Genomic DNA, 26168 nt, shown 5'->3' on the forward strand with positions numbered 1-26168 from the left:
AACGTTAACTAGCTAGCTGGGTTGAAAACACGCATCAACTGCACAAGATTCCAAGACTAGACGGAAATTGAAATAACTTACTCACCTATTGTATCTAGCTAACGTTACATAAAAGTGTCTCACACTAGCTAGCGATATGTTATAGCTAGCTAGCTAAACCATTTCGGCCTGAACTCATAATTCCGTGCTCAGAGAAACAGCCTGAGCGAGCTTTCTAACTTCAGTACGTAGCTAACCAAATGGTTGGATAATTAATCTAACAAACAGTGACATCCTTACCTTCTTTTTCTGTAGACCCCCCATTTACAAAATATCTGTTGGGTGGGTATAATTTGTGGAACGTTCCAACAGGAATCCGTTCCAAAAACTTCGTAAATAACAAGGTTGCCAACAAGCAACGCATACAGAGTCGTATAACAGTAGAATGAGATACCGGGTAGGGAGTGAGCTATGTAATTACGTTTTTCACTCACCACGTTTATTCGGAAAAAATGTCTCTTCGTTCTAGTAGCCTCCACCATTTCTCATTCATTGGTTTAGTTATTATTTCCGGTGTTCCTGCATTTGCGGGTGAACTCTGATGCGCCTCAATTGGGGAATCGCTGTGGTTGAAATGTAACTAATGACCGCAAGCCCCAGTATTTTATTAGCTAGGTGGCTTGTACACAATTGTTACCGATGATACTGTATATACCTACTCGTACTACAGAAGCATGCATTGTATTTTGCCAAGTTCTGTGTTAATCCTTTCCCCCAAATATAGCAGGTAACTTGTGTCTATGTCGATGTTTTTGAGTTCATCTTGCCTAGTTAAATATAGATATAATAAATTAGAACATGTCAAATATATACTTTGACCTATTTCAGGTAATCCCAAGATGCTTGATTCACTACACTTGCTTTTGAATAACTTTCCAGTCGTTTTTGCTTTACATTCCGACTTTTGAACGTCTGTTTATTGGACATATATATTAGTGTCTAATAAAAAATAGCAACTTATGTAAAGCATCCCATCTGTGTTAAGGTTAAAGTGTGTGTATATATATATGTATATATATATATATATATATATATATATATATGTGTGTGTGTGTAGTGTAGGTCTTCTTGATGTCCACTAGGTGTCAGCACAGCTTCAATAATGTCACACCTGGTTCACAACATGTTTTTCATGTGTAACAAATCAAATTGTATTTGTCACATGCGCCGAATACTACATGTGACTGACTACCTTACAGTGAAATGCTGAAATGAAGCCCTTAACCAACAATGTAGTTGTAATAAAAATGTGTTAAATAAGAAATAAAAGTAACAAATAATTAAAGATCAGCAGTAAAATAAAAAATAGCAAGGCTATATACATGGGGTACCGGTGTTCCTTTCAAGTCCAGTGGTGTAAATTACTTAACAAAAATGTATTTAAACTACTCCACTACATTTTGTTAATATCTGTTTTTTTTGTATCTGTACTTTTACACTCTGTTTCTTTACAACATTCAATTTTACTTTGCCACATTTTTAAACAAATTCATATATTTTTTACTCCATACAGTTTCCCTGGCACCCAAAAGTACTTTATGCATTTGAATGCTAAACCGGACAGGAAAATGGTCCAATTCACACACTTATCAAGAGAACATCCCTACTGCCTCTGATCTAGCGGACTCACTAAACACATGCTTCGTTTGTAAATTATGTCTGAGTGTTCCCATGGCTATTTCATAATTAAAAATACAAGAGAATTGTGCTGTCTGGTTTGCTTAATATATGGAAGGTCAAATAATTTATACTTTTACCACTGACACTTAAGTATCTTTTAGCAATGAGGTTTCCTTAGTATTTTACTGGTTCACTTTTACTTGAGACATTTTCTATTAACATATCTTTACTTTTACTCAAGAATGACAATTGGGTACTTTTTCAACCACTGTTCAAGAAGTTTAGCACCCAATACCCAACATTCACTTGGTGGCTTGAAGTAGGAGTGCTGAACTAGGATCTGTTTAGCATTTGTGAGTAGAATGAATAACATTACTTTGACGGGGGTGTGGGGGGTACTGATTCCAGTTCAGCATTCTTAGCCTGAGACATTTCATAAATGCGTACAGAGGAGCACTTTTCTACGATCAGCTTTGCCTAGATCATTCTGAATCAGTTGTCTCTGGAATAACTTTATATGGACAGCGGTGGGTTTGTTTGTAGATCAGCACTCCTTCTCAACACCAGTTGCTGTACCCTAACATTTTATTATCCAATTTCCCTTAATGTCTATGTCCTTCCGGAAACCCACCTCAACATTGTTCTGTCAAGGCAACAAAAGCAAGTTGGCATGCTCTTGAAATGAATTTAACTCACAACCTCTCCTTTGGGAATTCACCACCATATCTACAACTATTTTTAAACTATCTTAACATGTGGCTTTCTTCAGGCGGACCAAGACTAGGAACACTTTTGAATGGTCTACAAAGAATGGCCCCAGGTAAAAGTTGGCTTTTACAGAGTATGTTTGTATTGTTACTCCACAGCATAGTATGTTATCACAACTCTACTGAAATGACATTTGAAACAAGGTGTCACTTCATTCTTGCTTTTTGATGGGAACCTAGCCCCTTTTCCCCTACATACCTCTGGTTTGCTCTTTCAGACCCACAAAGGCAACAAGAAAGAAGTTGCTACATTAACTGTTTCTCTGGGATTTGAACTAGGGGGTACATACCTCAAGTTAGCTCTTTCATGACAACAAAAGGCAACATCAAAAATGGCTCTCTAAAAAATGCTCTCCTCAGATTTGAACTCTCAAAGTCTGGTTTGGGAAGCAAACGCCATAACCACTACTCTACCAGAGAGACAGACACTCGATGTTAAGGGGTACTTCAAAATGCACACATCAAAGACAACATTTCAGAGGTTAGAGAATGGTGTGGGGGCTTGTACTTCTTGGGTCCCCCAACCGTTCCTCAATCTTCTTTTGATGACTACAAACAGAGATTATGAATCTTCAAAACCTACACTATAGGATGGATGTGTTTAGGAACAGGGGACGAAATTCGAAAGAGGCGTATTTCCAATTACCAACAAATAGACCCTAGAAATGTTATTCCAAAATCTTAATATTGGAACTTTGGCCCTTCATTTGCCTACTACTGCCTATAAGCTATCATAACACGTGGGTTTTTTCTTGGGGACAAGGTATCGGAACGCTTTTGAATGGTCTACAAAGCATGCCCCCAGGTCAAAGTTGGCTTTTGCAGACAAGGATAATATATTGTTACTCCACGACATAGTATGTTATCACAACTCTATTAAAAGGACATTCTGTACAAGGTGTCACTTCAGTCTTTCTATTTGATGGGAACTACCCCTACCCCCCAACAAACCTCAAGTTAGTTCTTTCATGCCAACAAAAGGCAGAATCAAAAATGGCTCTCTAAAAAATGCTCTCCTCAGATTTGAACTCTCAAACTCTGGTTTGGGGAGCGAATACCATCACCACTACTCTACCAGAGAGACAGGGAATAGATGTTAAGGGGTACTTTGAAATGCACACATCAAAGACAACATTTCAGAGGTTAGAGAATGGTGTGGGGGCTTGTACTTCTTGGGTCCCCCAACCGTTCCTCAATCTTCTTTTGATGACTACAAACAGAGATTATGAATCTTCAAAACCTACACTATAGGATGGATGTGTTTAGGAACAGGGGACGAAATTCGAAAGAGGCGTATTTCCAATTACCAACAAATAGACCCTAGAAATGTTATTCCAAAATCTTAATATTGGAACTTTGGCCCTTCATTTGCCTACTACTGCCTATAAGCTATCATAACACGTGGGTTTTTTCTTGGGGACAAGGTATCGGAACGCTTTTGAATGGTCTACAAAGCATGCCCCCAGGTCAAAGTTGGCTTTTGCAGACAAGGATAATATATTGTTACTCCACGACATAGTATGTTATCACAACTCTATTAAAAGGACATTCTGTACAAGGTGTCACTTCAGTCTTTCTATTTGATGGGAACTACCCCTACCCCCCAACAAACCTCAAGTTAGTTCTTTCATGCCAACAAAAGGCAGAATCAAAAATGGCTCTCTAAAAAATGCTCTCCTCAGATTTGAACTCTCAAACTCTGGTTTGGGGAGCGAATACCATCACCACTACTCTACCAGAGAGACAGGGAATAGATGTTAAGGGGTACTTTGAAATGCACACATCAAAGACAACATTTCAGAGGTTAGAGAATGGTGTGGGGGCTTGTACTTCTTGGGTCCCCCAACCGTTCCTCAATCTTCTTTTGATGACTACAAACAGAGATTATGAATCTTCAAAACCTACACTATAGGATGGATGTGTTTAGGAACAGGGGACGAAATTCGAAAGAGGCGTATTTCCAATTACCAACAAATAGACCCTAGAAATGTTATTCCAAAATCTTAATATTGGAACTTTGGCCCTTCATTTGCCTACTACTGCCTATAAGCTATCATAACACGTGGGTTTTTTCTTGGGGACAAGGTATCGGAACGCTTTTGAATGGTCTACAAAGCATGCCCCCAGGTCAAAGTTGGCTTTTGCAGACAAGGATAATATATTGTTACTCCACGACATAGTATGTTATCACAACTCTATTAAAAGGACATTCTGTACAAGGTGTCACTTCAGTCTTTCTATTTGATGGGAACTACCCCTACCCCCCAACAAACCTCAAGTTAGTTCTTTCATGCCAACAAAAGGCAGAATCAAAAATGGCTCTCTAAAAAATGCTCTCCTCAGATTTGAACTCTCAAACTCTGGTTTGGGGAGCGAATACCATCACCACTACTCTACCAGAGAGACAGGGAATAGATGTTAAGGGGTACTTTGAAATGCACACATCAAAGACAACATTTCAGAGGTTAGAGAATGGTGTGGGGGCTTGTACTTCTTGGGTCCCCCAACCGTTCCTCAATCTTCTTTTGATGACTACAAACAGAGATTATGAATCTTCAAAACCTACACTATAGGATGGATGTGTTTAGGAACAGGGGACGAAATTCGAAAGAGGCGTATTTCCAATTACCAACAAATAGACCCTAGAAATGTTATTCCAAAATCTTAATATTGGAACTTTGGCCCTTCATTTGCCTACTACTGCCTATAAGCTATCATAACACGTGGGTTTTTTCTTGGGGACAAGGTATCGGAACGCTTTTGAATGGTCTACAAAGCATGCCCCCAGGTCAAAGTTGGCTTTTGCAGACAAGGATAATATATTGTTACTCCACGACATAGTATGTTATCACAACTCTATTAAAAGGACATTCTGTACAAGGTGTCACTTCAGTCTTTCTATTTGATGGGAACTACCCCTACCCCCCAACAAACCTCAAGTTAGTTCTTTCATGCCAACAAAAGGCAGAATCAAAAATGGCTCTCTAAAAAATGCTCTCCTCAGATTTGAACTCTCAAACTCTGGTTTGGGGAGCGAATACCATCACCACTACTCTACCAGAGAGACAGGGAATAGATGTTAAGGGGTACTTTGAAATGCACACATCAAAGACAACATTTCAGAGGTTAGAGAATGGTGTGGGGGCTTGTACTTCTTGGGTCCCCCAACCGTTCCTCAATCTTCTTTTGATGACTACAAACAGAGATTATGAATCTTCAAAACCTACACTATAGGATGGATGTGTTTAGGAACAGGGGACGAAATTCGAAAGAGGCGTATTTCCAATTACCAACAAATAGACCCTAGAAATGTTATTCCAAAATCTTAATATTGGAACTTTGGCCCTTCATTTGCCTACTACTGCCTATAAGCTATCATAACACGTGGGTTTTTTCTTGGGGACAAGGTATCGGAACGCTTTTGAATGGTCTACAAAGCATGCCCCCAGGTCAAAGTTGGCTTTTGCAGACAAGGATAATATATTGTTACTCCACGACATAGTATGTTATCACAACTCTATTAAAAGGACATTCTGTACAAGGTGTCACTTCAGTCTTTCTATTTGATGGGAACTACCCCTACCCCCCAACAAACCTCAAGTTAGTTCTTTCATGCCAACAAAAGGCAGAATCAAAAATGGCTCTCTAAAAAATGCTCTCCTCAGATTTGAACTCTCAAACTCTGGTTTGGGGAGCGAATACCATCACCACTACTCTACCAGAGAGACAGGGAATAGATGTTAAGGGGTACTTTGAAATGCACACATCAAAGACAACATTTCAGAGGTTAGAGAATGGTGTGGGGGCTTGTACTTCTTGGGTCCCCCAACCGTTCCTCAATCTTCTTTTGATGACTACAAACAGAGATTATGAATCTTCAAAACCTACACTATAGGATGGATGTGTTTAGGAACAGGGGACGAAATTCGAAAGAGGCGTATTTCCAATTACCAACAAATAGACCCTAGAAATGTTATTCCAAAATCTTAATATTGGAACTTTGGCCCTTCATTTGCCTACTACTGCCTATAAGCTATCATAACACGTGGGTTTTTTCTTGGGGACAAGGTATCGGAACGCTTTTGAATGGTCTACAAAGCATGCCCCCAGGTCAAAGTTGGCTTTTGCAGACAAGGATAATATATTGTTACTCCACGACATAGTATGTTATCACAACTCTATTAAAAGGACATTCTGTACAAGGTGTCACTTCAGTCTTTCTATTTGATGGGAACTACCCCTACCCCCCAACAAACCTCAAGTTAGTTCTTTCATGCCAACAAAAGGCAGAATCAAAAATGGCTCTCTAAAAAATGCTCTCCTCAGATTTGAACTCTCAAACTCTGGTTTGGGGAGCGAATACCATCACCACTACTCTACCAGAGAGACAGGGAATAGATGTTAAGGGGTACTTTGAAATGCACACATCAAAGACAACATTTCAGAGGTTAGAGAATGGTGTGGGGGCTTGTACTTCTTGGGTCCCCCAACCGTTCCTCAATCTTCTTTTGATGACTACAAACAGAGATTATGAATCTTCAAAACCTACACTATAGGATGGATGTGTTTAGGAACAGGGGACGAAATTCGAAAGAGGCGTATTTCCAATTACCAACAAATAGACCCTAGAAATGTTATTCCAAAATCTTAATATTGGAACTTTGGCCCTTCATTTGCCTACTACTGCCTATAAGCTATCATAACACGTGGGTTTTTTCTTGGGGACAAGGTATCGGAACGCTTTTGAATGGTCTACAAAGCATGCCCCCAGGTCAAAGTTGGCTTTTGCAGACAAGGATAATATATTGTTACTCCACGACATAGTATGTTATCACAACTCTATTAAAAGGACATTCTGTACAAGGTGTCACTTCAGTCTTTCTATTTGATGGGAACTACCCCTACCCCCCAACAAACCTCAAGTTAGTTCTTTCATGCCAACAAAAGGCAGAATCAAAAATGGCTCTCTAAAAAATGCTCTCCTCAGATTTGAACTCTCAAACTCTGGTTTGGGGAGCGAATACCATCACCACTACTCTACCAGAGAGACAGGGAATAGATGTTAAGGGGTACTTTGAAATGCACACATCAAAGACAACATTTCAGAGGTTAGAGAATGGTGTGGGGGCTTGTACTTCTTGGGTCCCCCAACCGTTCCTCAATCTTCTTTTGATGACTACAAACAGAGATTATGAATCTTCAAAACCTACACTATAGGATGGATGTGTTTAGGAACAGGGGACGAAATTCGAAAGAGGCGTATTTCCAATTACCAACAAATAGACCCTAGAAATGTTATTCCAAAATCTTAATATTGGAACTTTGGCCCTTCATTTGCCTACTACTGCCTATAAGCTATCATAACACGTGGGTTTTTTCTTGGGGACAAGGTATCGGAACGCTTTTGAATGGTCTACAAAGCATGCCCCCAGGTCAAAGTTGGCTTTTGCAGACAAGGATAATATATTGTTACTCCACGACATAGTATGTTATCACAACTCTATTAAAAGGACATTCTGTACAAGGTGTCACTTCAGTCTTTCTATTTGATGGGAACTACCCCTACCCCCCAACAAACCTCAAGTTAGTTCTTTCATGCCAACAAAAGGCAGAATCAAAAATGGCTCTCTAAAAAATGCTCTCCTCAGATTTGAACTCTCAAACTCTGGTTTGGGGAGCGAATACCATCACCACTACTCTACCAGAGAGACAGGGAATAGATGTTAAGGGGTACTTTGAAATGCACACATCAAAGACAACATTTCAGAGGTTAGAGAATGGTGTGGGGGCTTGTACTTCTTGGGTCCCCCAACCGTTCCTCAATCTTCTTTTGATGACTACAAACAGAGATTATGAATCTTCAAAACCTACACTATAGGATGGATGTGTTTAGGAACAGGGGACGAAATTCGAAAGAGGCGTATTTCCAATTACCAACAAATAGACCCTAGAAATGTTATTCCAAAATCTTAATATTGGAACTTTGGCCCTTCATTTGCCTACTACTGCCTATAAGCTATCATAACACGTGGGTTTTTTCTTGGGGACAAGGTATCGGAACGCTTTTGAATGGTCTACAAAGCATGCCCCCAGGTCAAAGTTGGCTTTTGCAGACAAGGATAATATATTGTTACTCCACGACATAGTATGTTATCACAACTCTATTAAAAGGACATTCTGTACAAGGTGTCACTTCAGTCTTTCTATTTGATGGGAACTACCCCTACCCCCCAACAAACCTCAAGTTAGTTCTTTCATGCCAACAAAAGGCAGAATCAAAAATGGCTCTCTAAAAAATGCTCTCCTCAGATTTGAACTCTCAAACTCTGGTTTGGGGAGCGAATACCATCACCACTACTCTACCAGAGAGACAGGGAATAGATGTTAAGGGGTACTTTGAAATGCACACATCAAAGACAACATTTCAGAGGTTAGAGAATGGTGTGGGGGCTTGTACTTCTTGGGTCCCCCAACCGTTCCTCAATCTTCTTTTGATGACTACAAACAGAGATTATGAATCTTCAAAACCTACACTATAGGATGGATGTGTTTAGGAACAGGGGACGAAATTCGAAAGAGGCGTATTTCCAATTACCAACAAATAGACCCTAGAAATGTTATTCCAAAATCTTAATATTGGAACTTTGGCCCTTCATTTGCCTACTACTGCCTATAAGCTATCATAACACGTGGGTTTTTTCTTGGGGACAAGGTATCGGAACGCTTTTGAATGGTCTACAAAGCATGCCCCCAGGTCAAAGTTGGCTTTTGCAGACAAGGATAATATATTGTTACTCCACGACATAGTATGTTATCACAACTCTATTAAAAGGACATTCTGTACAAGGTGTCACTTCAGTCTTTCTATTTGATGGGAACTACCCCTACCCCCCAACAAACCTCAAGTTAGTTCTTTCATGCCAACAAAAGGCAGAATCAAAAATGGCTCTCTAAAAAATGCTCTCCTCAGATTTGAACTCTCAAACTCTGGTTTGGGGAGCGAATACCATCACCACTACTCTACCAGAGAGACAGGGAATAGATGTTAAGGGGTACTTTGAAATGCACACATCAAAGACAACATTTCAGAGGTTAGAGAATGGTGTGGGGGCTTGTACTTCTTGGGTCCCCCAACCGTTCCTCAATCTTCTTTTGATGACTACAAACAGAGATTATGAATCTTCAAAACCTACACTATAGGATGGATGTGTTTAGGAACAGGGGACGAAATTCGAAAGAGGCGTATTTCCAATTACCAACAAATAGACCCTAGAAATGTTATTCCAAAATCTTAATATTGGAACTTTGGCCCTTCATTTGCCTACTACTGCCTATAAGCTATCATAACACGTGGGTTTTTTCTTGGGGACAAGGTATCGGAACGCTTTTGAATGGTCTACAAAGCATGCCCCCAGGTCAAAGTTGGCTTTTGCAGACAAGGATAATATATTGTTACTCCACGACATAGTATGTTATCACAACTCTATTAAAAGGACATTCTGTACAAGGTGTCACTTCAGTCTTTCTATTTGATGGGAACTACCCCTACCCCCCAACAAACCTCAAGTTAGTTCTTTCATGCCAACAAAAGGCAGAATCAAAAATGGCTCTCTAAAAAATGCTCTCCTCAGATTTGAACTCTCAAACTCTGGTTTGGGGAGCGAATACCATCACCACTACTCTACCAGAGAGACAGGGAATAGATGTTAAGGGGTACTTTGAAATGCACACATCAAAGACAACATTTCAGAGGTTAGAGAATGGTGTGGGGGCTTGTACTTCTTGGGTCCCCCAACCGTTCCTCAATCTTCTTTTGATGACTACAAACAGAGATTATGAATCTTCAAAACCTACACTATAGGATGGATGTGTTTAGGAACAGGGGACGAAATTCGAAAGAGGCGTATTTCCAATTACCAACAAATAGACCCTAGAAATGTTATTCCAAAATCTTAATATTGGAACTTTGGCCCTTCATTTGCCTACTACTGCCTATAAGCTATCATAACACGTGGGTTTTTTCTTGGGGACAAGGTATCGGAACGCTTTTGAATGGTCTACAAAGCATGCCCCCAGGTCAAAGTTGGCTTTTGCAGACAAGGATAATATATTGTTACTCCACGACATAGTATGTTATCACAACTCTATTAAAAGGACATTCTGTACAAGGTGTCACTTCAGTCTTTCTATTTGATGGGAACTACCCCTACCCCCCAACAAACCTCAAGTTAGTTCTTTCATGCCAACAAAAGGCAGAATCAAAAATGGCTCTCTAAAAAATGCTCTCCTCAGATTTGAACTCTCAAACTCTGGTTTGGGGAGCGAATACCATCACCACTACTCTACCAGAGAGACAGGGAATAGATGTTAAGGGGTACTTTGAAATGCACACATCAAAGACAACATTTCAGAGGTTAGAGAATGGTGTGGGGGCTTGTACTTCTTGGGTCCCCCAACCGTTCCTCAATCTTCTTTTGATGACTACAAACAGAGATTATGAATCTTCAAAACCTACACTATAGGATGGATGTGTTTAGGAACAGGGGACGAAATTCGAAAGAGGCGTATTTCCAATTACCAACAAATAGACCCTAGAAATGTTATTCCAAAATCTTAATATTGGAACTTTGGCCCTTCATTTGCCTACTACTGCCTATAAGCTATCATAACACGTGGGTTTTTTCTTGGGGACAAGGTATCGGAACGCTTTTGAATGGTCTACAAAGCATGCCCCCAGGTCAAAGTTGGCTTTTGCAGACAAGGATAATATATTGTTACTCCACGACATAGTATGTTATCACAACTCTATTAAAAGGACATTCTGTACAAGGTGTCACTTCAGTCTTTCTATTTGATGGGAACTACCCCTACCCCCCAACAAACCTCAAGTTAGTTCTTTCATGCCAACAAAAGGCAGAATCAAAAATGGCTCTCTAAAAAATGCTCTCCTCAGATTTGAACTCTCAAACTCTGGTTTGGGGAGCGAATACCATCACCACTACTCTACCAGAGAGACAGGGAATAGATGTTAAGGGGTACTTTGAAATGCACACATCAAAGACAACATTTCAGAGGTTAGAGAATGGTGTGGGGGCTTGTACTTCTTGGGTCCCCCAACCGTTCCTCAATCTTCTTTTGATGACTACAAACAGAGATTATGAATCTTCAAAACCTACACTATAGGATGGATGTGTTTAGGAACAGGGGACGAAATTCGAAAGAGGCGTATTTCCAATTACCAACAAATAGACCCTAGAAATGTTATTCCAAAATCTTAATATTGGAACTTTGGCCCTTCATTTGCCTACTACTGCCTATAAGCTATCATAACACGTGGGTTTTTTCTTGGGGACAAGGTATCGGAACGCTTTTGAATGGTCTACAAAGCATGCCCCCAGGTCAAAGTTGGCTTTTGCAGACAAGGATAATATATTGTTACTCCACGACATAGTATGTTATCACAACTCTATTAAAAGGACATTCTGTACAAGGTGTCACTTCAGTCTTTCTATTTGATGGGAACTACCCCTACCCCCCAACAAACCTCAAGTTAGTTCTTTCATGCCAACAAAAGGCAGAATCAAAAATGGCTCTCTAAAAAATGCTCTCCTCAGATTTGAACTCTCAAACTCTGGTTTGGGGAGCGAATACCATCACCACTACTCTACCAGAGAGACAGGGAATAGATGTTAAGGGGTACTTTGAAATGCACACATCAAAGACAACATTTCAGAGGTTAGAGAATGGTGTGGGGGCTTGTACTTCTTGGGTCCCCCAACCGTTCCTCAATCTTCTTTTGATGACTACAAACAGAGATTATGAATCTTCAAAACCTACACTATAGGATGGATGTGTTTAGGAACAGGGGACGAAATTCGAAAGAGGCGTATTTCCAATTACCAACAAATAGACCCTAGAAATGTTATTCCAAAATCTTAATATTGGAACTTTGGCCCTTCATTTGCCTACTACTGCCTATAAGCTATCATAACACGTGGGTTTTTTCTTGGGGACAAGGTATCGGAACGCTTTTGAATGGTCTACAAAGCATGCCCCCAGGTCAAAGTTGGCTTTTGCAGACAAGGATAATATATTGTTACTCCACGACATAGTATGTTATCACAACTCTATTAAAAGGACATTCTGTACAAGGTGTCACTTCAGTCTTTCTATTTGATGGGAACTACCCCTACCCCCCAACAAACCTCAAGTTAGTTCTTTCATGCCAACAAAAGGCAGAATCAAAAATGGCTCTCTAAAAAATGCTCTCCTCAGATTTGAACTCTCAAACTCTGGTTTGGGGAGCGAATACCATCACCACTACTCTACCAGAGAGACAGGGAATAGATGTTAAGGGGTACTTTGAAATGCACACATCAAAGACAACATTTCAGAGGTTAGAGAATGGTGTGGGGGCTTGTACTTCTTGGGTCCCCCAACCGTTCCTCAATCTTCTTTTGATGACTACAAACAGAGATTATGAATCTTCAAAACCTACACTATAGGATGGATGTGTTTAGGAACAGGGGACGAAATTCGAAAGAGGCGTATTTCCAATTACCAACAAATAGACCCTAGAAATGTTATTCCAAAATCTTAATATTGGAACTTTGGCCCTTCATTTGCCTACTACTGCCTATAAGCTATCATAACACGTGGGTTTTTTCTTGGGGACAAGGTATCGGAACGCTTTTGAATGGTCTACAAAGCATGCCCCCAGGTCAAAGTTGGCTTTTGCAGACAAGGATAATATATTGTTACTCCACGACATAGTATGTTATCACAACTCTATTAAAAGGACATTCTGTACAAGGTGTCACTTCAGTCTTTCTATTTGATGGGAACTACCCCTACCCCCCAACAAACCTCAAGTTAGTTCTTTCATGCCAACAAAAGGCAGAATCAAAAATGGCTCTCTAAAAAATGCTCTCCTCAGATTTGAACTCTCAAACTCTGGTTTGGGGAGCGAATACCATCACCACTACTCTACCAGAGAGACAGGGAATAGATGTTAAGGGGTACTTTGAAATGCACACATCAAAGACAACATTTCAGAGGTTAGAGAATGGTGTGGGGGCTTGTACTTCTTGGGTCCCCCAACCGTTCCTCAATCTTCTTTTGATGACTACAAACAGAGATTATGAATCTTCAAAACCTACACTATAGGATGGATGTGTTTAGGAACAGGGGACGAAATTCGAAAGAGGCGTATTTCCAATTACCAACAAATAGACCCTAGAAATGTTATTCCAAAATCTTAATATTGGAACTTTGGCCCTTCATTTGCCTACTACTGCCTATAAGCTATCATAACACGTGGGTTTTTTCTTGGGGACAAGGTATCGGAACGCTTTTGAATGGTCTACAAAGCATGCCCCCAGGTCAAAGTTGGCTTTTGCAGACAAGGATAATATATTGTTACTCCACGACATAGTATGTTATCACAACTCTATTAAAAGGACATTCTGTACAAGGTGTCACTTCAGTCTTTCTATTTGATGGGAACTACCCCTACCCCCCAACAAACCTCAAGTTAGTTCTTTCATGCCAACAAAAGGCAGAATCAAAAATGGCTCTCTAAAAAATGCTCTCCTCAGATTTGAACTCTCAAACTCTGGTTTGGGGAGCGAATACCATCACCACTACTCTACCAGAGAGACAGGGAATAGATGTTAAGGGGTACTTTGAAATGCACACATCAAAGACAACATTTCAGAGGTTAGAGAATGGTGTGGGGGCTTGTACTTCTTGGGTCCCCCAACCGTTCCTCAATCTTCTTTTGATGACTACAAACAGAGATTATGAATCTTCAAAACCTACACTATAGGATGGATGTGTTTAGGAACAGGGGACGAAATTCGAAAGAGGCGTATTTCCAATTACCAACAAATAGACCCTAGAAATGTTATTCCAAAATCTTAATATTGGAACTTTGGCCCTTCATTTGCCTACTACTGCCTATAAGCTATCATAACACGTGGGTTTTTTCTTGGGGACAAGGTATCGGAACGCTTTTGAATGGTCTACAAAGCATGCCCCCAGGTCAAAGTTGGCTTTTGCAGACAAGGATAATATATTGTTACTCCACGACATAGTATGTTATCACAACTCTATTAAAAGGACATTCTGTACAAGGTGTCACTTCAGTCTTTCTATTTGATGGGAACTACCCCTACCCCCCAACAAACCTCAAGTTAGTTCTTTCATGCCAACAAAAGGCAGAATCAAAAATGGCTCTCTAAAAAATGCTCTCCTCAGATTTGAACTCTCAAACTCTGGTTTGGGGAGCGAATACCATCACCACTACTCTACCAGAGAGACAGGGAATAGATGTTAAGGGGTACTTTGAAATGCACACATCAAAGACAACATTTCAGAGGTTAGAGAATGGTGTGGGGGCTTGTACTTCTTGGGTCCCCCAACCGTTCCTCAATCTTCTTTTGATGACTACAAACAGAGATTATGAATCTTCAAAACCTACACTATAGGATGGATGTGTTTAGGAACAGGGGACGAAATTCGAAAGAGGCGTATTTCCAATTACCAACAAATAGACCCTAGAAATGTTATTCCAAAATCTTAATATTGGAACTTTGGCCCTTCATTTGCCTACTACTGCCTATAAGCTATCATAACACGTGGGTTTTTTCTTGGGGACAAGGTATCGGAACGCTTTTGAATGGTCTACAAAGCATGCCCCCAGGTCAAAGTTGGCTTTTGCAGACAAGGATAATATATTGTTACTCCACGACATAGTATGTTATCACAACTCTATTAAAAGGACATTCTGTACAAGGTGTCACTTCAGTCTTTCTATTTGATGGGAACTACCCCTACCCCCCAACAAACCTCAAGTTAGTTCTTTCATGCCAACAAAAGGCAGAATCAAAAATGGCTCTCTAAAAAATGCTCTCCTCAGATTTGAACTCTCAAACTCTGGTTTGGGGAGCGAATACCATCACCACTACTCTACCAGAGAGACAGGGAATAGATGTTAAGGGGTACTTTGAAATGCACACATCAAAGACAACATTTCAGAGGTTAGAGAATGGTGTGGGGGCTTGTACTTCTTGGGTCCCCCAACCGTTCCTCAATCTTCTTTTGATGACTACAAACAGAGATTATGAATCTTCAAAACCTACACTATAGGATGGATGTGTTTAGGAACAGGGGACGAAATTCGAAAGAGGCGTATTTCCAATTACCAACAAATAGACCCTAGAAATGTTATTCCAAAATCTTAATATTGGAACTTTGGCCCTTCATTTGCCTACTACTGCCTATAAGCTATCATAACACGTGGGTTTTTTCTTGGGGACAAGGTATCGGAACGCTTTTGAATGGTCTACAAAGCATGCCCCCAGGTCAAAGTTGGCTTTTGCAGACAAGGATAATATATTGTTACTCCACGACATAGTATGTTATCACAACTCTATTAAAAGGACATTCTGTACAAGGTGTCACTTCAGTCTTTCTATTTGATGGGAACTACCCCTACCCCCCAACAAACCTCAAGTTAGTTCTTTCATGCCAACAAAAGGCAGAATCAAAAATGGCTCTCTAAAAAATGCTCTCCTCAGATTTGAACTCTCAAACTCTGGTTTGGGGAGCGAATACCATCACCACTACTCTACCAGAGAGACAGGGAATAGATGTTAAGGGGTACTTTGAAATGCACACATCAAAGACAACATTTCAGAGGTTAGAGAATGGTGTGGGGGCTTGTACTTCTTGGGTCCCCCAACCGTTCCTCAATCTTCTTTTGATGACTACAAACAGAGATTATGAATCTTCAAAACCTACACTATAGGATGGATGTGTTTAGGAACAGGGGACGAAATTCGAAAGAGGCGTATTTCCAATTACCAACAAATAGACCCTAGAAATGTTATTCCAAAATCTTAATATTGGAACTTTGGCCCTTCATTTGCCTACTACTGCCTATAAGCTATCATAACACGTGGGTTTTTTCTTGGGGACAAGGTATCGGAACGCTTTTGAATGGTCTACAAAGCATGCCCCCAGGTCAAAGTTGGCTTTTGCAGACAAGGATAATATATTGTTACTCCACGACATAGTATGTTATCACAACTCTATTAAAAGGACATTCTGTACAAGGTGTCACTTCAGTCTTTCTATTTGATGGGAACTACCCCTACCCCCCAACAAACCTCAAGTTAGTTCTTTCATGCCAACAAAAGGCAGAATCAAAAATGGCTCTCTAAAAAATGCTCTCCTCAGATTTGAACTCTCAAACTCTGGTTTGGGGAGCGAATACCATCACCACTACTCTACCAGAGAGACAGGGAATAGATGTTAAGGGGTACTTTGAAATGCACACATCAAAGACAACATTTCAGAGGTTAGAGAATGGTGTGGGGGCTTGTACTTCTTGGGTCCCCCAACCGTTCCTCAATCTTCTTTTGATGACTACAAACAGAGATTATGAATCTTCAAAACCTACACTATAGGATGGATGTGTTTAGGAACAGGGGACGAAATTCGAAAGAGGCGTATTTCCAATTACCAACAAATAGACCCTAGAAATGTTATTCCAAAATCTTAATATTGGAACTTTGGCCCTTCATTTGCCTACTACTGCCTATAAGCTATCATAACACGTGGGTTTTTTCTTGGGGACAAGGTATCGGAACGCTTTTGAATGGTCTACAAAGCATGCCCCCAGGTCAAAGTTGGCTTTTGCAGACAAGGATAATATATTGTTACTCCACGACATAGTATGTTATCACAACTCTATTAAAAGGACATTCTGTACAAGGTGTCACTTCAGTCTTTCTATTTGATGGGAACTACCCCTACCCCCCAACAAACCTCAAGTTAGTTCTTTCATGCCAACAAAAGGCAGAATCAAAAATGGCTCTCTAAAAAATGCTCTCCTCAGATTTGAACTCTCAAACTCTGGTTTGGGGAGCGAATACCATCACCACTACTCTACCAGAGAGACAGGGAATAGATGTTAAGGGGTACTTTGAAATGCACACATCAAAGACAACATTTCAGAGGTTAGAGAATGGTGTGGGGGCTTGTACTTCTTGGGTCCCCCAACCGTTCCTCAATCTTCTTTTGATGACTACAAACAGAGATTATGAATCTTCAAAACCTACACTATAGGATGGATGTGTTTAGGAACAGGGGACGAAATTCGAAAGAGGCGTATTTCCAATTACCAACAAATAGACCCTAGAAATGTTATTCCAAAATCTTAATATTGGAACTTTGGCCCTTCATTTGCCTACTACTGCCTATAAGCTATCATAACACGTGGGTTTTTTCTTGGGGACAAGGTATCGGAACGCTTTTGAATGGTCTACAAAGCATGCCCCCAGGTCAAAGTTGGCTTTTGCAGACAAGGATAATATATTGTTACTCCACGACATAGTATGTTATCACAACTCTATTAAAAGGACATTCTGTACAAGGTGTCACTTCAGTCTTTCTATTTGATGGGAACTACCCCTACCCCCCAACAAACCTCAAGTTAGTTCTTTCATGCCAACAAAAGGCAGAATCAAAAATGGCTCTCTAAAAAATGCTCTCCTCAGATTTGAACTCTCAAACTCTGGTTTGGGGAGCGAATACCATCACCACTACTCTACCAGAGAGACAGGGAATAGATGTTAAGGGGTACTTTGAAATGCACACATCAAAGACAACATTTCAGAGGTTAGAGAATGGTGTGGGGGCTTGTACTTCTTGGGTCCCCCAACCGTTCCTCAATCTTCTTTTGATGACTACAAACAGAGATTATGAATCTTCAAAACCTACACTATAGGATGGATGTGTTTAGGAACAGGGGACGAAATTCGAAAGAGGCGTATTTCCAATTACCAACAAATAGACCCTAGAAATGTTATTCCAAAATCTTAATATTGGAACTTTGGCCCTTCATTTGCCTACTACTGCCTATAAGCTATCATAACACGTGGGTTTTTTCTTGGGGACAAGGTATCGGAACGCTTTTGAATGGTCTACAAAGCATGCCCCCAGGTCAAAGTTGGCTTTTGCAGACAAGGATAATATATTGTTACTCCACGACATAGTATGTTATCACAACTCTATTAAAAGGACATTCTGTACAAGGTGTCACTTCAGTCTTTCTATTTGATGGGAACTACCCCTACCCCCCAACAAACCTCAAGTTAGTTCTTTCATGCCAACAAAAGGCAGAATCAAAAATGGCTCTCTAAAAAATGCTCTCCTCAGATTTGAACTCTCAAACTCTGGTTTGGGGAGCGAATACCATCACCACTACTCTACCAGAGAGACAGGGAATAGATGTTAAGGGGTACTTTGAAATGCACACATCAAAGACAACATTTCAGAGGTTAGAGAATGGTGTGGGGGCTTGTACTTCTTGGGTCCCCCAACCGTTCCTCAATCTTCTTTTGATGACTACAAACAGAGATTATGAATCTTCAAAACCTACACTATAGGATGGATGTGTTTAGGAACAGGGGACGAAATTCGAAAGAGGCGTATTTCCAATTACCAACAAATAGACCCTAGAAATGTTATTCCAAAATCTTAATATTGGAACTTTGGCCCTTCATTTGCCTACTACTGCCTATAAGCTATCATAACACGTGGGTTTTTTCTTGGGGACAAGGTATCGGAACGCTTTTGAATGGTCTACAAAGCATGCCCCCAGGTCAAAGTTGGCTTTTGCAGACAAGGATAATATATTGTTACTCCACGACATAGTATGTTATCACAACTCTATTAAAAGGACATTCTGTACAAGGTGTCACTTCAGTCTTTCTATTTGATGGGAACTACCCCTACCCCCCAACAAACCTCAAGTTAGTTCTTTCATGCCAACAAAAGGCAGAATCAAAAATGGCTCTCTAAAAAATGCTCTCCTCAGATTTGAACTCTCAAACTCTGGTTTGGGGAGCGAATACCATCACCACTACTCTACCAGAGAGACAGGGAATAGATGTTAAGGGGTACTTTGAAATGCACACATCAAAGACAACATTTCAGAGGTTAGAGAATGGTGTGGGGGCTTGTACTTCTTGGGTCCCCCAACCGTTCCTCAATCTTCTTTTGATGACTACAAACAGAGATTATGAATCTTCAAAACCTACACTATAGGATGGATGTGTTTAGGAACAGGGGACGAAATTCGAAAGAGGCGTATTTCCAATTACCAACAAATAGACCCTAGAAATGTTATTCCAAAATCTTAATATTGGAACTTTGGCCCTTCATTTGCCTACTACTGCCTATAAGCTATCATAACACGTGGGTTTTTTCTTGGGGACAAGGTATCGGAACGCTTTTGAATGGTCTACAAAGCATGCCCCCAGGTCAAAGTTGGCTTTTGCAGACAAGGATAATATATTGTTACTCCACGACATAGTATGTTATCACAACTCTATTAAAAGGACATTCTGTACAAGGTGTCACTTCAGTCTTTCTATTTGATGGGAACTACCCCTACCCCCCAACAAACCTCAAGTTAGTTCTTTCATGCCAACAAAAGGCAGAATCAAAAATGGCTCTCTAAAAAATGCTCTCCTCAGATTTGAACTCTCAAACTCTGGTTTGGGGAGCGAATACCATCACCACTACTCTACCAGAGAGACAGGGAATAGATGTTAAGGGGTACTTTGAAATGCACACATCAAAGACAACATTTCAGAGGTTAGAGAATGGTGTGGGGGCTTGTACTTCTTGGGTCCCCCAACCGTTCCTCAATCTTCTTTTGATGACTACAAACAGAGATTATGAATCTTCAAAACCTACACTATAGGATGGATGTGTTTAGGAACAGGGGACGAAATTCGAAAGAGGCGTATTTCCAATTACCAACAAATAGACCCTAGAAATGTTATTCCAAAATCTTAATATTGGAACTTTGGCCCTTCATTTGCCTACTACTGCCTATAAGCTATCATAACACGTGGGTTTTTTCTTGGGGACAAGGTATCGGAACGCTTTTGAATGGTCTACAAAGCATGCCCCCAGGTCAAAGTTGGCTTTTGCAGACAAGGATAATATATTGTTACTCCACGACATAGTATGTTATCACAACTCTATTAAAAGGACATTCTGTACAAGGTGTCACTTCAGTCTTTCTATTTGATGGGAACTACCCCTACCCCCCAACAAACCTCAAGTTAGTTCTTTCATGCCAACAAAAGGCAGAATCAAAAATGGCTCTCTAAAAAATGCTCTCCTCAGATTTGAACTCTCAAACTCTGGTTTGGGGAGCGAATACCATCACCACTACTCTACCAGAGAGACAGGGAATAGATGTTAAGGGGTACTTTGAAATGCACACATCAAAGACAACATTTCAGAGGTTAGAGAATGGTGTGGGGGCTTGTACTTCTTGGGTCCCCCAACCGTTCCTCAATCTTCTTTTGATGACTACAAACAGAGATTATGAATCTTCAAAACCTACACTATAGGATGGATGTGTTTAGGAACAGGGGACGAAATTCGAAAGAGGCGTATTTCCAATTACCAACAAATAGACCCTAGAAATGTTATTCCAAAATCTTAATATTGGAACTTTGGCCCTTCATTTGCCTACTACTGCCTATAAGCTATCATAACACGTGGGTTTTTTCTTGGGGACAAGGTATCGGAACGCTTTTGAATGGTCTACAAAGCATGCCCCCAGGTCAAAGTTGGCTTTTGCAGACAAGGATAATATATTGTTACTCCACGACATAGTATGTTATCACAACTCTATTAAAAGGACATTCTGTACAAGGTGTCACTTCAGTCTTTCTATTTGATGGGAACTACCCCTACCCCCCAACAAACCTCAAGTTAGTTCTTTCATGCCAACAAAAGGCAGAATCAAAAATGGCTCTCTAAAAAATGCTCTCCTCAGATTTGAACTCTCAAACTCTGGTTTGGGGAGCGAATACCATCACCACTACTCTACCAGAGAGACAGGGAATAGATGTTAAGGGGTACTTTGAAATGCACACATCAAAGACAACATTTCAGAGGTTAGAGAATGGTGTGGGGGCTTGTACTTCTTGGGTCCCCCAACCGTTCCTCAATCTTCTTTTGATGACTACAAACAGAGATTATGAATCTTCAAAACCTACACTATAGGATGGATGTGTTTAGGAACAGGGGACGAAATTCGAAAGAGGCGTATTTCCAATTACCAACAAATAGACCCTAGAAATGTTATTCCAAAATCTTAATATTGGAACTTTGGCCCTTCATTTGCCTACTACTGCCTATAAGCTATCATAACACGTGGGTTTTTTCTTGGGGACAAGGTATCGGAACGCTTTTGAATGGTCTACAAAGCATGCCCCCAGGTCAAAGTTGCCATCTGCACACAAGGTTAGTAATTTCTCCAAATTAAAGTTTGTTACTCCATGACATAATATCACAATACTATTGAAATTACTTTCTTTACAATGTGACTGGAGTGTTGGACTATTTTTTGGCCCTTCCTCTGACACTGCCTAGTATATACAGTAGGTCCTCGACGGTAGGAAGCTTCTACCCAGTGATGTACTCGCCCGTCAGCAATCAAATTTTATTCATAAATCCCTTACAACATCAGCCGATGTTGAAACCCAGCCTAAAACCCCAAAACAGCAAGCAATGCAGATGCACAGTGGCTAGGAAAAACTCCCTAGAAAGGCAGGAACCTAGGAAGAAACCTAGAGAGGAACCAGGCTATGAGGCGTGGCCAGTCCTCTTCTGGCTGTGCCGGTTGGAGATAACAGTACGTGGCCAAACGTTCATATCACCAGCAGGCTCAAATAATAATCACAGTGGTTGTAGAGTGCAACAGGTCAGCACCTCAAGAGTAAATGTCAGGTCCGGGACAAGGTAGCACGTCCGGTGAATACGTCATGGTTCCATAGCTGCAGGCAGAACAGTTCAAACTGGAGCAGCAGCACGATCAGGTGGACTGGGGCCAGCAAAGAGTGATCATGCCAGATAGTCCTGAGGCATGGTCCCAGGGCTCAGGTCCTCCGGGATAGAAGGGAGAGGGAGAGAGTGAATTACAGGGAGCATACTTAAATTCACACGGGACACCAGATAAGACAGGATAAATACTCCAGGTTTAACTGACTGACCCTAACCCCCCTACACAAACTATTGCAACCTAAATACTGTGGCCCCGTCCGACGATACACCCTTAGTAGCGCCTTACGGTCAGATGTCGAGCAGTTTCCATACCAGGAGGGGATGCAACCGGTCAGGATGCTCTTGATGGTGCAGCGGTATAACTGAGGATCTGGGGACCCATGTTTTCAGTTTCCTGAGGGGTAAAAGGTGTTATCATGCCCTCTTTCACAACTCTGTTGGTGTGTTTGACTATGATAGTTCGTTGGGGATATGGATATCAAGGAACTTGAAACTTTCAACTTCTCCACTTCAGACCTGTCCATGTTAATGGGGTTCTATTCTGCCCTCCTTCTCCTATAGTCAACAATCAGCTCCTTTTGTCTTGCTCACGTTGAGGGCAAGGTTCTCTTTGCACCACACTGCCAGGTCTCTTACCTCCTCCCTATAGGCCGTCTCATCGTTGTCGGTGATCATGCCTAACACTGTTGTCATCAGCAACCGTAATGGTGTTGGAGTTGTGCTTTGCCATGCAGTCATGGGTGAACAGGGAGTACAGGAGGGGACTAAGCACCCACCTCTGATTGGCCTTAGTGTTAAGCATCAGCGTGGCAGATGTGTTGTTGGCTACCCTTACCAACTGGGGGCTGCCCGTCAGGAAGTCCAGGATCCAGTTGCAGAGACAGGTGTTTAGTACCAGGATCCTTTGCTTAGTGATCAGCATTGTTGGCACTATGGTGTTGAACGCTATAGTCAATTAACAGCATTCTGGGCCTCCCAGGTGGCGCAGTGGTTAAGGGTGCTGTACTGCAGCGCCAGCTGTGCCATCAGAGACCCTGGGTTTGTGCCCAGGCTTTGTCGTAACTGGCCTCGACCGGGACGTCTGTTGGGCGACGCATAATCGTCTGGGTTAGGGAGGGCTTGGTTGGTAGGGATGTCCTTGTCTCATCGCACACCAGCGACTCCTGTGGCGGGCTGGGCGCAGTGCGCGCTGACCAAGGTTGCCAGGTGCACTGTGTTTCCTCTGACACATTGGTGCGGCTGGCTTCCGGGTTGCTGCGCGCTGTGTTAAGAAGCAGTGCGGGCTAGGTTGGGTTGTGTATCGGAGGACGCATGACTTTCAACCTTTTCTCTCCCGAGCCCGTACGGGAGTTGCGATGAGACAAGACAGTAGCTACTACGAAATTGGGGAGAAAAAGGGGTAAAATAAGCATATATATATATATATATATATTTTAAAAACAGCATTCTCACAGAGGTTATCCTTTTCTCCAGGTGTGAATAGGTAGTGTGGAGTGCAATAGAGATTGCATCATTTGTGGATCTGTTGGGGCAGTATGCCAATTGGAGTGGGTCTAGGGTTTCCGGCATGATTGCTTGATGTGAGCCATTACCAGCCTTTCAAAGGACTTCATGGCTATCAATGTGAGTGCTACGGGGCGCTAATCATTTAGGCAGGTTACCTTTGCTTTCTTCGGCACAGGGAATATGTTGGTCTGTTTGAAATATGTAGGTATTACAATCTCGGTCAGGGAGAGGTTGAAAATGTCAGTGAAGACACTTGCCTGATAATCAGTCTGGCCCCGCGGCTTTAGGAATGTTTCTGTTTAAAGGTCTTGCGCACATCGCCTATGGAGAGCCTGATCACACATTCTTCTGGAACAGCTGGTGCTCTTGTGCATGCTTCAGTGTTGCTTTGCTCGAAGCGAGCATAAAATGCTTTTAGCATTTTTCTAGCAATTCTAGTAGGCTTTCGTCACTGAGCAGCTTGTGGCTGGGTGTCCCTTTGTAGTCATGAATATTTTCCAAGCCCTTCCACATCCAACAAGCATCAGAGCAGGTGTAGTAGGATTCAATCTTAGTCCTGTATTAACGCTTCAGGACAAGTCTCTGAATTTCCTTGAGTGGGCCAGCCAGAACCCTGACTTGAATCCAATCTAACATTTCTGGAGAGACCTGTAAATAGGTGTGCAGCAAAACTCTCCATCGAACTTCACAGATCTTGAGAGGATCTACAGAGAAGAATGGGAGAAACTCCCCAAATACAGCTGTGGCAAGCTTGTAGCCTCAGACCCAAGGCTGTAATAGCTGCCAAAGCTGTTTCAGCAAAGTATTGAGTAAAGGGTCTGAATAGTTATGTAAATGAAATCACATTTTGATTTAATAAATTGGAGTTTCTTTCTAAATGTCACACCCTGATCGGTTTCACCTTTCTCGTGATTGTCTCCACCCCATCCAGGTGTCACTTATTATCCCTAGTGTATATATCCCTGTCTCTGTGCCAGTTTGTCTTGTATGCTTTTCAAGGCAACCAGCATTTTCTCTTGCTCCTGCTTCTATTCTCTTTTGCTAGTCCTCACTTTTTTTTTGCCTTGCCTGTTTTCTGGACTCTGTACCCACCTGCCTGACCATTCTGCCTGCCCTGACCTCGAGCCTGGCTGCCACTCTGTACCTCCTGGACTCTGAACTGGTTGACATTTTGCCTGTCCACGACCATTTTCTTGCCCTTTTGGATTGTTGAATAAATATCAAGACTCAAACCATCTGCCTCCCATGTCTTCATCTGGGTCTCACCTTCTGCTCTTATACTTAACCTGCTTTTGCTTTGACATTGTCCGCTATTGTGTGTAGATTGATAAGAGAAAACCAATGTAATCAATTGTAGAAGGCTGTAACGTAACAAAATGTCAAACAAGTCAAGGGGTCTGAATACTTTCCGAAGCACAGTAACCATATACTTTTTAACCATATAGTTAAAATCAGAAATGGTAGGTTGAGACTAATACAGTCAGGATAGTGTAACTTATCCCATCATACCCAAGATATTTAGTACAGTCTTCCAATACATTAATCAAGAGTCAATGCCTGTATACCATTATGGTAGTGAAGGCTTTTTACTGCCACTGATGGTAAACACCAACTGTGTGTCCAAATTCCTTTTCATCAAGATAATGGTTAACGTTCTTTGTAGAAGTTGCAGAAAGGAAAATACGTACTGTAGCTATGTAGGCTTCCTGCAGGCTACCAATTTTCACACACACAAAAAAAAAAACACACAATAGGTTGTTTTTTAAATTAAAAATTAAACGAGCATGTGCATTTCTCTAAGAACCTAGGAGGTACATTTCAGTCAAAACTGGAAAAAAAAAAAAAAAAAAAAAAAAGTGACCTGAAATCCACTATCATTCGCTTATGCCAGCTTAACCATAACCCATCCATACAGCTGTAGTAGGATGTCCCTTGGGGGCATCCGTACCTATGTAGGACATGCAATAAACAGGCTGGAGCTAGAACCTCGTGGTCGCGCGTCTTTATTTCTAGATCATACTACACAGTTCAGTATTGCAATAGTATGAAATTATCGGGGTACTGTTACTTTAATTAGATTTGACTATATAAAAAAAATACCCTACAAGTAAAAGTATATAATTGACAAAGTACTGAGTAAAAATTGTTTGAAAAATCCAATATGCCTTTGATATTTTGTAAAATTTTCTGTTACCTTAATGTTTTTACACATTACCTTTTCTTTGAATATAAGGGAGAAGTAGCAAATGTGCTGTAGGAAGTAATTTAATTGGTTGCAACAAAGGCACATCTGTGTGGGCATTTTTTTTAACCTAATTTCTATCAGCATGTTAAATGCACAACCAGAGTTAAACAAAT

At 41.1% G+C, this 26168-nt stretch overlaps 1 pseudogene across 1 annotated transcript in view; it reads right to left on the bottom strand.

Annotated features, from left to right (window-relative positions):
• Positions 1–26168, bottom strand: part of LOC110525348 (pescadillo homolog) — a 71452-nt pseudogene that overhangs the window by 20570 nt on the left and 24714 nt on the right. Inside the window, exon 2 of the transcript XR_016496520.1 lies at positions 280–310. The product of XR_016496520.1 is annotated as a pescadillo homolog (transcript). The remainder of the gene's footprint in view (positions 1–279; positions 311–26168) is intronic.

Source organism: Oncorhynchus mykiss, chromosome 6 (assembly GCF_057628025.1).
Source record: "Oncorhynchus mykiss isolate SJ-2025 chromosome 6, ASM5762802v1, whole genome shotgun sequence".
Taxonomy (NCBI): Eukaryota; Metazoa; Chordata; class Actinopteri; order Salmoniformes; family Salmonidae; genus Oncorhynchus; species Oncorhynchus mykiss.